Source organism: Nothobranchius furzeri, chromosome 11 (assembly GCF_043380555.1).
Source record: "Nothobranchius furzeri strain GRZ-AD chromosome 11, NfurGRZ-RIMD1, whole genome shotgun sequence".
NCBI classification, from domain to species: Eukaryota; Metazoa; Chordata; class Actinopteri; order Cyprinodontiformes; family Nothobranchiidae; genus Nothobranchius; species Nothobranchius furzeri.
Window position 1 is genome coordinate 1,993,379 of NC_091751.1, and position 11,091 is coordinate 2,004,469.

Genomic DNA, 11,091 nt, shown 5'->3' on the forward strand with positions numbered 1-11,091 from the left:
TTTGGCTATTTCTGCGTGCTTTTGGCTGTTTTTGCATAAAATGAGCAATGTTTAAATATGACAAGCAGCCCAGTTGAAGCCACGAGAAATAAGGTTTTATTGAGAAAGTCAGCGGAAGAGGCGATGAAGAAAAAAGGGGTAGATGTTAACAGTAGAGGTAACTGGAGAAAGATTTGGGAAGTGAAGGCTGCAGAATCGAGAGAAAAAAGGCACAGCTGTAGACAAGCTTCACTGTGTGTGTAAGCTGAGTTCAGCCTGTGTGTGTGAGGCGCAGCAAGAGGCTGCTTACGGCTCTGGATTGAAAGTGCAGCACTAGGAGAGTGCAGAATGCAGAGCAGAGTTTTGGGAGCTCCATGTGTGTGTGTGTGTGTGTACAGCGCTGGGTGTGTGTGTGAAGGCCTGATGCGGTACCAGAAAATAAATAAATAAGATAAATAAGAGCTTTAAAAAGTTGCAACTCGTATATGTAAATTACACTGCAGTGCTAAAATTAATGTTTGGAGCTACGCAAAATTCAAATTCTGCAACCCTGTTCTGATCAGTCTTTGAACAGAACACCATAAGTTAATAAATAAAAGGTTTTTAAAGTAACATATGCATATGTATGTGTGTATGTATGTATATGTGTATACATATATACATATGTAGTGTAGAAGCGTGATAATCATTTGTGTGTGGGGCAGCATGTGAGTGACCCCGATCTGGGGGTTAAGTGACCTGGAGATGAAAAAAGGGAAAAAACCACCAAGAAACGCAAGTAAGGATGTAAATGACAGCTTTATTTTAGAAATATAGTCATATAGCTGCTAAACAGTAAAATCAAAACAGATCTGCAGAAAATAAATATATAAACTATTCCTCAGAGCGCTCTCAAAAAAAAATTGCAATTGGATTTGCTCTAATGTTACATAAGGCCTGCTTAAAAGCATAGTAAGCATTAAATTCTGAAAATAACCAGTGCAGTGTTAAATAAATTCTGTGCTTAAAATATTATATATATAGAGAGAGAGAATAAATAAGTGACGAACTGACTTACCTTAAAAAAATAATAATAATAATAAAAAGAGACTGTGACAAACAAAGAATGTCTCTGTGCCTTGTGAATGAGTGAATGTGTGTCTTCTTGCATGAGCTGCTTTCGCTGGATCTTCTGAATGACTCAGTTTTTAATAGAGGGAGCAGCTGCTTGAGAAACAGGGTGCGGTCCATGTTTTTACTAGACGGTTATTTAGTTCGAGAGACTGTGGAAACAATAGAAAAAGAATTTATCGTTAGTGTGAGGACAAGAAAATCCTTTAAAATACAAAAGTTGTATGGTCGTGGTTATAAAGGAAGTATTTTGTCTGATTATGGGCCGTGGAGTCAGCTGGACTCCCTCGCTCTCACAGTTTTTCTGTGTAACATGCAGTTTTAAGCAATTTGTGACTTTAGAAAGGATATTTTTCGGTGTTTTGGACGTACCTTAAGGCTTCTGGTTAGGGTATTCAGGAGATCCTTCCTCTCGGACAGATTTAGTGAGAATGACTGGAGTTTCAGCCTGGGGACCTGACTCCACCCACTTTTACACACAGGAGTCCCGCAGTCTAAAAATAGCACAGGGTACTGCGAAAAGCAGCTCTGAACCTCTCAGGATCATCTTTATGAAAACCATAAAATTAACAAATAATCAGTCAGGAAATAAAATATTTGTTAAATCTTGCTATAAAACAAAATCCAATAATTGTCTTACCTCAACTTTAAGAACCATTAACGTTAATGGCTGGATTTTGGGACGCTGAATAATGAAAAAACAGATAAACTAAGTATTATTTCCTGTAACCTGGCTAGAAACTGTACTAGGCTGTTTTGAGTAAAAAACTGGTAGTTATTTTCCCAAAATAAAATAGATAAATAAAAAATGAAAGGAGGGATCTTGCATTTGGGATAGATTGTGCCTAAAGTTTAAAACCTGTGTAGAACCGATTTGACGAGTCAGAAAAATTGTGCATAGGAAATAGTCTAGATTTACCTTTGAGTCAATAAAGTTGACTAAATATTAGAAACCTTCGTTGATTTTGATTTGTAAAAGAGAAAGTTCTGTCATTTTAACTCAATCAACATATTTAAGGAAAACGTTTGCTGTGCATTGTGGCAGGCATGAACTTTACTGGGTGGGCCTGTCACAACCAGCTGCAAAGAATGTTTGGCTCTGACTTCTATACAAAGAGAACCTGGAAGCCCTCACCAAAAACTGTGACTCATAACATAAAGACGGGGAGCACTACAAGATGGACAAAGAGGCAGAAACTTATTTGCCCTGCTGCTGATGAAACAAAGTACAAAAGGGGGAGCATGTGTGCTAACATGTGAACTTCAATCAATGACGGTGGTCATCCTGGACTTACAAAGAGAGGCTCAAAAGAGACTGTTTCCTATGGTTACACCCAGTAAAAGAGTGCTTGCTGCAGTCAGGTAATGAACAAGGCTTTTTGGCAACAACCAGTTGAATTGATGAAATGTCAGAACTGTGGAAAATTTACTAAACTACTGTAGAACATAGTTAACTGAGAAAGTTAGCCTAAAAAAAAGATAATAATAATATCAATAAATAAATAAATAATAGGATTAGTAACCTGGATTTCAGCCCAACTCATCATTGGACGTCAATATAATCTTTATTGTCTTAGGATTCTCAGCTGCAGCGGACATGCAGTAAAGCCTTATTTTCTTTTCAAAAAGTCATTCATCGGCGTCATCACTTATCTTCATTAGTTAAGGAAACGGTGTCTATTTATAAGTCTAGGAGAACGCTTTAGGCTTCAACAGTTTTCTCCTTCGAGCAAACATGCGCAAATTTCCGGACAGTTTATAGTAACGTTCCATCCCATTCCATTCATTGCATAAAAATAAACATTAAATGAATAATTTGGCATCCAGCTGACTAAATGATTCATGGAACATCTCATCCGAGACAACAGTGTTGTTTCAGCTCCGTTGAGTTTCCCAACAGATCTAGCCAAACCTAGCTGATCCTATATTTTTCTATCAGCTGTAAGTTCTAACGTAGAAAATAATGTCACAAAAATATTGAATAATTGTACCCCTCATTCGATAAAAATTATGTTCACATTTTTATCTTGTGAAATCTTTAACATAATATTTTTAAATGGCCGTTTTGACGACAATTGGCTAAAAAGTCTTTAAGATTATCATCACAGGATGGCATGATAAATAAGTAAATAACATAAATAAATAAATAGACAAAAATAAGAGAGAAAAAGCAAAATTAATTAAATGAAACGTAATAGTGATAAAACGTTAAATTGATCTAAAATCTGTCATTCAGCGCCACTGGAAAAAGGAAGAGGATAGGGGAGTATTTCTTAGCACAAATCACGTTATTGATTTAGCAATGCAGCTTAATTTCAGATGCTTTAAGGATGATACTAACTTGTGTTATAGATGGAGGAGTAGCACAGAAACACTTCTAGATGAGGAGATAAGGAAAAAAACTGCTGATTACCAATACTATGCACAAACAAACCTGTAACTGCAGTTTCGTTATTTATGAATTAACCTTAAGTAGTGAATTAATTCTTAGGATTTCTTGTGCGAGTAGTGTTCCTAAAAAAGAAAGAAAGAAAGAAAGAAAGAAGGTAAGAAAGACAGGTAGTTTAGGTAAGGGACAACCTGAAACTTTTTGGTTGAATTGATAGTAAAGTGATTGTCCTAATTTCTAAATTGGAGAGATCACACCGCAACATGAGTTTAGAACGGCAGTTATGGGAAGTTTTGTTGGATTAATTTGATTACACGCTTTAGGTCTTGTTTTTTTTTCTTTCCACTGATTTAGCGTTAGGTTAAGTGTTTTCACACTTTCGCTTCGGTCTGACATTTGCTTGGTGTGTGAGGGCTCAGAGACGTGTATGGACCGTGTGTTTGACTGTGTTTGTCTTGTTTGTTTGCTTATTTTATCTATATGGGCATGGCCGAGCCTTGAGAAACATCAACAAAGACATTGGACTATTCTGAGTAAATTAACCAATTCAAATTCAAATTCAGGATCCTGAAACAATTTGGTTATAACCTCTAATTAATGAAGGACATCTTAAGAATTCATTGTACAAGGCATCATCTCCAGTGTTGCTGGAACTGTTATAAAACCCATGCATGGTTGTATATTTTAGTTTGATCATTTATACTCATTGAATTATTGTTGTTTGCTTTATGTTTTAATTTCTTTGTAATTTTTTCCCTGTGACACAGGTGGAGATGCTGGTGGCAAAGTGGATCCCACTCATTTCTTTCTCCCACACACATTCTTACTCTCTCCCTCTCTCTCTGTGTATGTGCATGTGTATGTGTTTGTGTGTCTGTGTGTCCATGTCGTGATGTCACTGTACCTTTAATTGCGCTTGCTGTTCGTAACTGTATGTGTCTGATGTTGAAGGTATCAGAGGCTAGGGTCAGTAAGAGCTAGGACATTTTTGTGCATAACCTCTAATCCCTAGGCGATCGGTCCGGGGAACTTCTGGTCCGGCCGGAGTGTGAATCTTCCTACCAACTATCTGCCGAGATCAAGGACTGCACAAGCCGAGAAAGCCTTCATTGGACCAAAACCACGCACACGAAGATACTTCGCCTTCGGTGCCAGGCGTCTGGGTCCTGCTAAAAGTCACCAAAAGGAAGTGGACGGAACCGAGGTGGACCGAGCCATACAGGATCACGGAGAGGACGTCACACGCTGTCCGGCTGGACGGGAGGAGCCTAACCTGGAAGAGAAGCAGCTGACATCTGCCTAACTAAAAAAAAAAGGATCACAGACTAAAACCTGGAAGAGAAGTTGCTGACTACAGTAGCGTGCCAAGCTACCACCACATCCTGCAGGACGAGAATCCTGATATCATCACCCCCTGCAGCTGCCTGGAGCCAGTGAAGGGACCTCAACAGGGGGAAGAAGTAACCACCCTATGAACATTCTACAAGGGTTGTATTTAACACCCTCATTTATTTTACAAGGGTAATATTTTACACCCTCCACCTGCTGACCCAATTATCCAGATGCCCTTGTTACTAGCCAATCCTAACATCTATTTGGGAGGGGAACTCTCTGATGATAGTGATGACTCTCATGATGAAGAAGATGTTGTTAGAGTGTGAGAATATTGAGTGATTTCTGTAACAATCCCTTAAACTGTTTATTTCTATGAGTTTTTTGATTGTGTTGTTTTTATTTCTTTTGATCATTGATGTCCTAGGCATGCACACTCTATGCCAACAGGTGTTCGCCCCAAAATTGAGATATGACAAATGGGGGGACATGGGGGAATTTTCCCTATAAACATATGATAATTAGGGTTTTTCGCCCTCATATGGAGTTGCATGCGATCCATACATGTTGTAACATGTTCAGTTGAAAGTATGATCATGTTTTTTGTATTAGTTTACTGCTAGAAAGATGAGTAAATGTAATCTGATTGGTTGTTTGTATTGGTATTTTAAAACTTTGCTTATTGGATTCTTTTTGATGGAATTTGGTGTTATTGTTTTGATTTCTTATATCTTTATTGAACTCTTAAAAGAGTTCAAAAGGGGGATTGAAAATATATATCTCTCATATAAGCTCTTTCATATATTATTATAAGCTCTTTTATATGATTAAATATGTATCTCTCACTTTTGCCCCTTATATATTATCATAAATACATTATTATATGCCTTTTCATGGAATCTTGTTATAATATCAAAGACCTCTCTGTGCCTTTTCTGCTCAAGCTGAACAGCTGCATAAGGGAGTGAAAGCGTTCCTTCCTTCAGTTCCTCAATACAAGAACAACTGTCTTTGTTAGCAAAGGATGTTGCAGGATGTGTCCTGATCATCTCAAGGTTGCATGTCCTTGGGATGAATTGGTCTTTCATTAACAAGGCTATTAGCTGACGTGCGTCTGCAGGTGCAGATGATGGCAGAATTACGTGTGTGTATGGCAAACTACGTATGTAACATTCCTGTAATCTTCAATAAAAATCAGCCGTTTTCAGCAGAACGGCGAGAGTCTGTCCGAAGCATCTGGCAAGAGCAGGTCGCGGGACTTGCTGCAGAGACTCTCCCCCTCATGAGCGGCGAAACAGTGAATGGACTTCTGATCATTTGTCTCCTCGTTCTGTCAACTTAAAAGGTGTTTAACTCCATCTACTCCGTACCCGTGCTTGGTCTAACGAAAGAGAGACCAACAATATCATTTTATCACCAAGCTGGAGCGATGTCCCCACTTTGAAGAAATGGATCAGCTTTACACCTTAACTCTCTTGTTTGTTCAATAAAACTTTATTCAAAACAAATTTCACAGTCCGTGACATTCTTTAAACATTTCAAGAGTACAATTCACCTGTGTGAAGTATACATCATGACGTTTGATGCAATTTGAAAATTTTTTAACAAAATGATAAACCATAGCATCATTTTTATCTACATTTTTATGATATTTAGACAGAATTTGTTTCAGAGAAAGTCCACAAGCCTTATGACACAGGAAAAAAACACAATGCTGGCCACAACGGTCGGATGCAAAACTCTGTAGCTGACAATCCTGATATTGTATTCGTGAACAACGTTCTGTTAGAAAATTCAGGATGTTTTCAGGGTAATATTTAAATTCAGGCGATAGACCGTAAGAGTCAAAAAATGTCCCGAGGCCATTTTGTTCCACAGCTAGCGCCAACCAGTGTTCACCGGGTAAATGGACAGGATGAGTGTTTACCACAAAGTAGGCCGGTAGTCGAATGTTTTTTGGGACGGTAGACAGCTGATCAGACGCGTACACGCCACCAAAATAATCTCCCAGCAGGCTCGATAATATGCCGTCCAATTCGTGATTATCCATTAATAATAATCCACCAATACCTCTCTCTTTGAGTTTATCTCCAGAATGGAGTCGTAACACGCATACACAATGAGTGTAGCCGTGGCTCTCAGAGGTTCTCCAAAGCGCATCTCCATCCTCAGGTTGCCGGTGGAAACGGTTGAAAGCGCCTCCGAGTCATCCGCTGTGTTCAGATTAAAGGCAAAGAGTGTATACCCCTGTTGATATTCCAACCTATTAATCGATAGAGGCAAATCTTTCAATTGTCTTGAAGTGGCTGTAAACAGATTATAAAATTCTCTGACCGATGTTCCCTGGTAAAAAGTAGGTTGGAAGGCTTTCGATGGAATCTGTTTTCCATCTCTGGACAACGCCAGATATTCCACATTCATGTGGCGAAAATTAAAAGGCGAAAGATCTCGACGTCCTGTGTAAGCTTCGTGATCCACTAATCCTAAGACGATATATTTAGGAATGGCGCCGAGAAAGAGGTTCTCCAGATTACATATCCTCGAATTTTGTGGAATGGAATAAGTTTTGACGGTCACGCGTGAGAGCGGGTACATGGCGTTTGCTTTTAGTAAAGCAGACTCGTGACCCAAACGTACGGCGGGTGAAATATTAACTTTCTTCACAAAAAGTGATGCACCCAGCAGTTTCAGCTTGTAGGTGGAATCACGCGCCCCCATCAGGCAAAAAGCATCACACGCGCGTGTCAGTTTAATTCTGAGATCGACAGAATTTAAAAGAAGTCTTTCACAGAAAAATATATCAGAATGCAGGGGTCCTATCAGATCCACTTCTCTGGAGTTTTCTGTAAAAGTCGCTCGTTGATTAAGGCCTAAATTGCGTCCGTTAATTACAACGGTGGAATCGTGCGCGCCTGCGGTGTCTTTGAAGAACAATCCCGCGCTGAATTGAGAATTCAAACTCGCTTCAGAAAAGTTCAGCAGGGTTTCGATGATCGCTCTGTAGGGGTGCGTGGCGTAGACATAGTCGTTCCATCAGCTTAAACACCAATTATTTGATTTTGTTTAAAAACCCTCGAGACAAATTGCAAATCAATGTTTTAGCAAATCAAATATATCCTACCCAAAAAAGATATTTCATGGAGAGTTTTCAAGACGCTACGTCAGAACCGTACGGTTATTTAATTGTGGATTTAAAAGCGGAAACGCCAGAATCTTTCCGTCTCCGTACGGGTTTACTTCCGGATCAGCTCACTGCGGTGTATTTGTCTAAAACAGAGCCATGTCAGCCCGGATAAAACGCAACGCCAAGATTCTACGTGCTTTGTCACGTATGAAGCCTCGCCAACGTCGGGAGTTTTTAAAAGGGTGCTCCGAGGACGTTCTGAAGGCTTTGTGCGAGATAGCTTTAAACGTGATCAAAGGAAATATACGTCTGTCGCCGCGTCAATTTCAAAAGTTGTCTAAAAGCAAAGAATTGCTCAGACAGTTGACTCATAACAAAACTAGCCTTTTAAAAAAAAGAAGCTTTTAGTCGGCCAGAAAGGCGGATTTCTACCCATACTCTTAGCAGCCGCTGCGCCTCTGATCGGCGAACTGATAGGTGGCTTAATAAGGAAATAAACGATGGCTTCTCAAAAAATGTTTATGGTGACCCCCCAACAATTACGTCAGCTTGTTAAACCTACGATTCGGGACGTGGCTGAAGAGAATCTTGACTCTGAAATGAAATTAATTATGCAGGAGACGGGATTAACGCCGTATGAGAAAATTAAAAAATACAATGCGCTGCTTCAGCGTTATTTAAAGTTGTTGAGAAGCGGATTACACGAAAGCGCACCTCCCACTGAACCGCCCACGGTGACGGCTGAGCCTACGTCAGCTGTAGAAACAGCAGCTGACACACTCATTAATGAAACGCTACAGAATCTTCCTGTGCGCGGAAGAAAAAACGCCGAGTACCTGCTGAAAATGACACGATTAAACTGGACTCCGACGGGGGAATTTAAATATAAAGGCGATGTGCAGAAAGGATCGCACATCCTTGACTTGATTAAAAGCATCAGCAACCCGTTAAAAAAACATCCACAATCAGAACCGACGGGTTGGACTCAGGGCTGGACTGGGACAAAAATTCAGCCCGGGCATTTTGACTGGAGACCGGCCCATCACCTGTTTTTTTTGGAAAAGACATTAAGCCTTATGCTGTTTCTGACACACACCAACGTACACTTTCTTATTGGTAGTATTTATGTATCAATCTAATAAACGTAAACCTACACCATCCTTCCTATCCTGGTATTCTAAAAAGTAGGGTTGGGGGTAACTGATTATTTTTAAAATGATTATTCTGACGATTATTTTATCGAATAGTCGACTATTCTAATGACTATTTGGATGATTAATCTAGCGATTACTTTTCTATTGCACAATTAATAAAAACCAAAAAATTCTCAAATAAATTCCTCCAAAAAATTGATAAGTTGTTACTGTAAGAGAATAAACACTACAGGCCTTCCATTTTGTATAACACTGCTTTTATTGTGTTGCGGTTGTTTATGTTCTGGTGACGTGTAGAACTTGGGAGTGCAGGCTGCTGCCTGAGAGGTGGTTGGAGACGGAGTGTCTCCATGCTGCTTTGTTTTGTTCACTTATGTGCATGAGGCAAGTGGTGTTACGACCCTTCCTGGGGAGTCACGTGTTTCTCCTATTTTAACTGTAAATCCTTCTAGCTGTTATATTTATAACAAGAAACAGATATTCGGACAGAATATTTTCACGTTTATTCGAATATGATTGTGGAACACACCCAGCATCATAATAAATGAAGTAATATTTATGCCAATTTAAGCCTTTATGGGTGACCAGGACTCTGTGTTTATGAATGTGGAAGACACCCAGCATCCTGTGATGGCACTAATAACATCAAGAGATAATAAATAAGGTAATATTTAGGTCAATTTAACCCTTTACACGTGACCAGGACACTGTAATCAATTTTTGGCAAGGGAAATGATCATTTGTTGCCATTTTTGAGGTGTTTATGAATGTGAAAGACACCGGCATCCTGTGATGGCACTAATAACATCAAGAGATAATAAATAAAGTAATATTTAGGTAAATGTAACCCTTTACAGGTGACCAGGACACTGTAATCAATTTTTGGCAAGGGAAATTATCTTCTTTTTTTTTTCTTTTTTTTTTTTTTTGCCATTTTTGGGGTGTTTTTGATGATACAGTAGGCAGTATGAGTACAGTAACGTCAACAGATAATACATAAAACCCTTATTTGGTCAATTTTAGCCTCCATGAAAATCTTAGCGATTCAATCACTTTTTGGCAAGTAAAATGCCATTTTAGTTGTCTACAATTAAATCATCAATAAAGAATTTAAAGATATTTTGAGGCATTTCTTATAGGTAAACGGGAGGGTGTAGTCTATTTGGCAAGTGACAATCTTAATTTTATGTGCTGAAGTGCTTTTATCTTGTTACTTTTAAATAGAGCAACGTAATGAATAGCAACCTACACAGTGTCATTGTAAAGCCAAAGCTTGATCATTTTAAATACTGTTTTTCAAGTAAAAATGTGCCCCAAACTAGTTAACTGTGGCTCCATGTCAAGTGGACTAAAGAAAGGAAGAGGAAAAAATTAAATCGCTGGAGATTTGTGGCACAAACCATCTTTCAATCGCAAATATTGCAAAAAGGATTAATATATCCTCATTGTGAACGTTTAAGACAAATAGCAACACTTAAAACAACTTCCGAACTGGAAAAACTAATGTGGCAAGGTGCAGAAAGGAGTGCCCGGGCGGGATTCGATCCCCAGACTTCCGGGTGAAAGTCATACGCTCTAACCAGTCAGCCAAAGGGACATCTCCTCGGCCAAATAGCCAGGGCGCAGTATCTATCGGGACATTGTGGATGCTCACACTGCCACATCTTCCTCCCTCTTTCCACAAGCACGTCCTCGTGCTCCCGCGCAGGGTGCCACAAACACTGCCACACTAATATCCGCGATAAACATCTGTTTAAGTACCGGAAGAGGTTATCTTTGCTTTCTGAATGTCCATATCGCTAGATATGCTGAGTTTTAGGGCGAAATCCTGGGGAATTTTGTCTAGAAATGCAATTGCCTAACCGTGCGCGATCCCGCGGTGGCTAATCATTTTTTGGCAGCGAGTCAATTTATGGCACAACACCGGCTCGGGTTTCTCCTCCTCCTCCCTCTTTTCTTCTCCAACCTGTCGCTGGGCTGAGGCTCCATCACTTCCTAAATTG

General features: G+C 39.5%; 1 long non-coding RNA gene across 1 annotated transcript; it reads right to left on the bottom strand.

Moving 5' to 3' along the window:
- Positions 1-758: 758 nt before the first annotated feature.
- Positions 759-4,820, bottom strand: LOC139073207 (uncharacterized). Its single transcript, XR_011521919.1, has 2 exons — positions 1,462-4,820; positions 759-1,241 (listed from the first exon to the last, which is right to left on the bottom strand). It is a non-coding gene; the product is annotated as an uncharacterized lncRNA (long non-coding RNA).
- Positions 4,821-11,091: the final 6,271 nt, after the last annotated feature.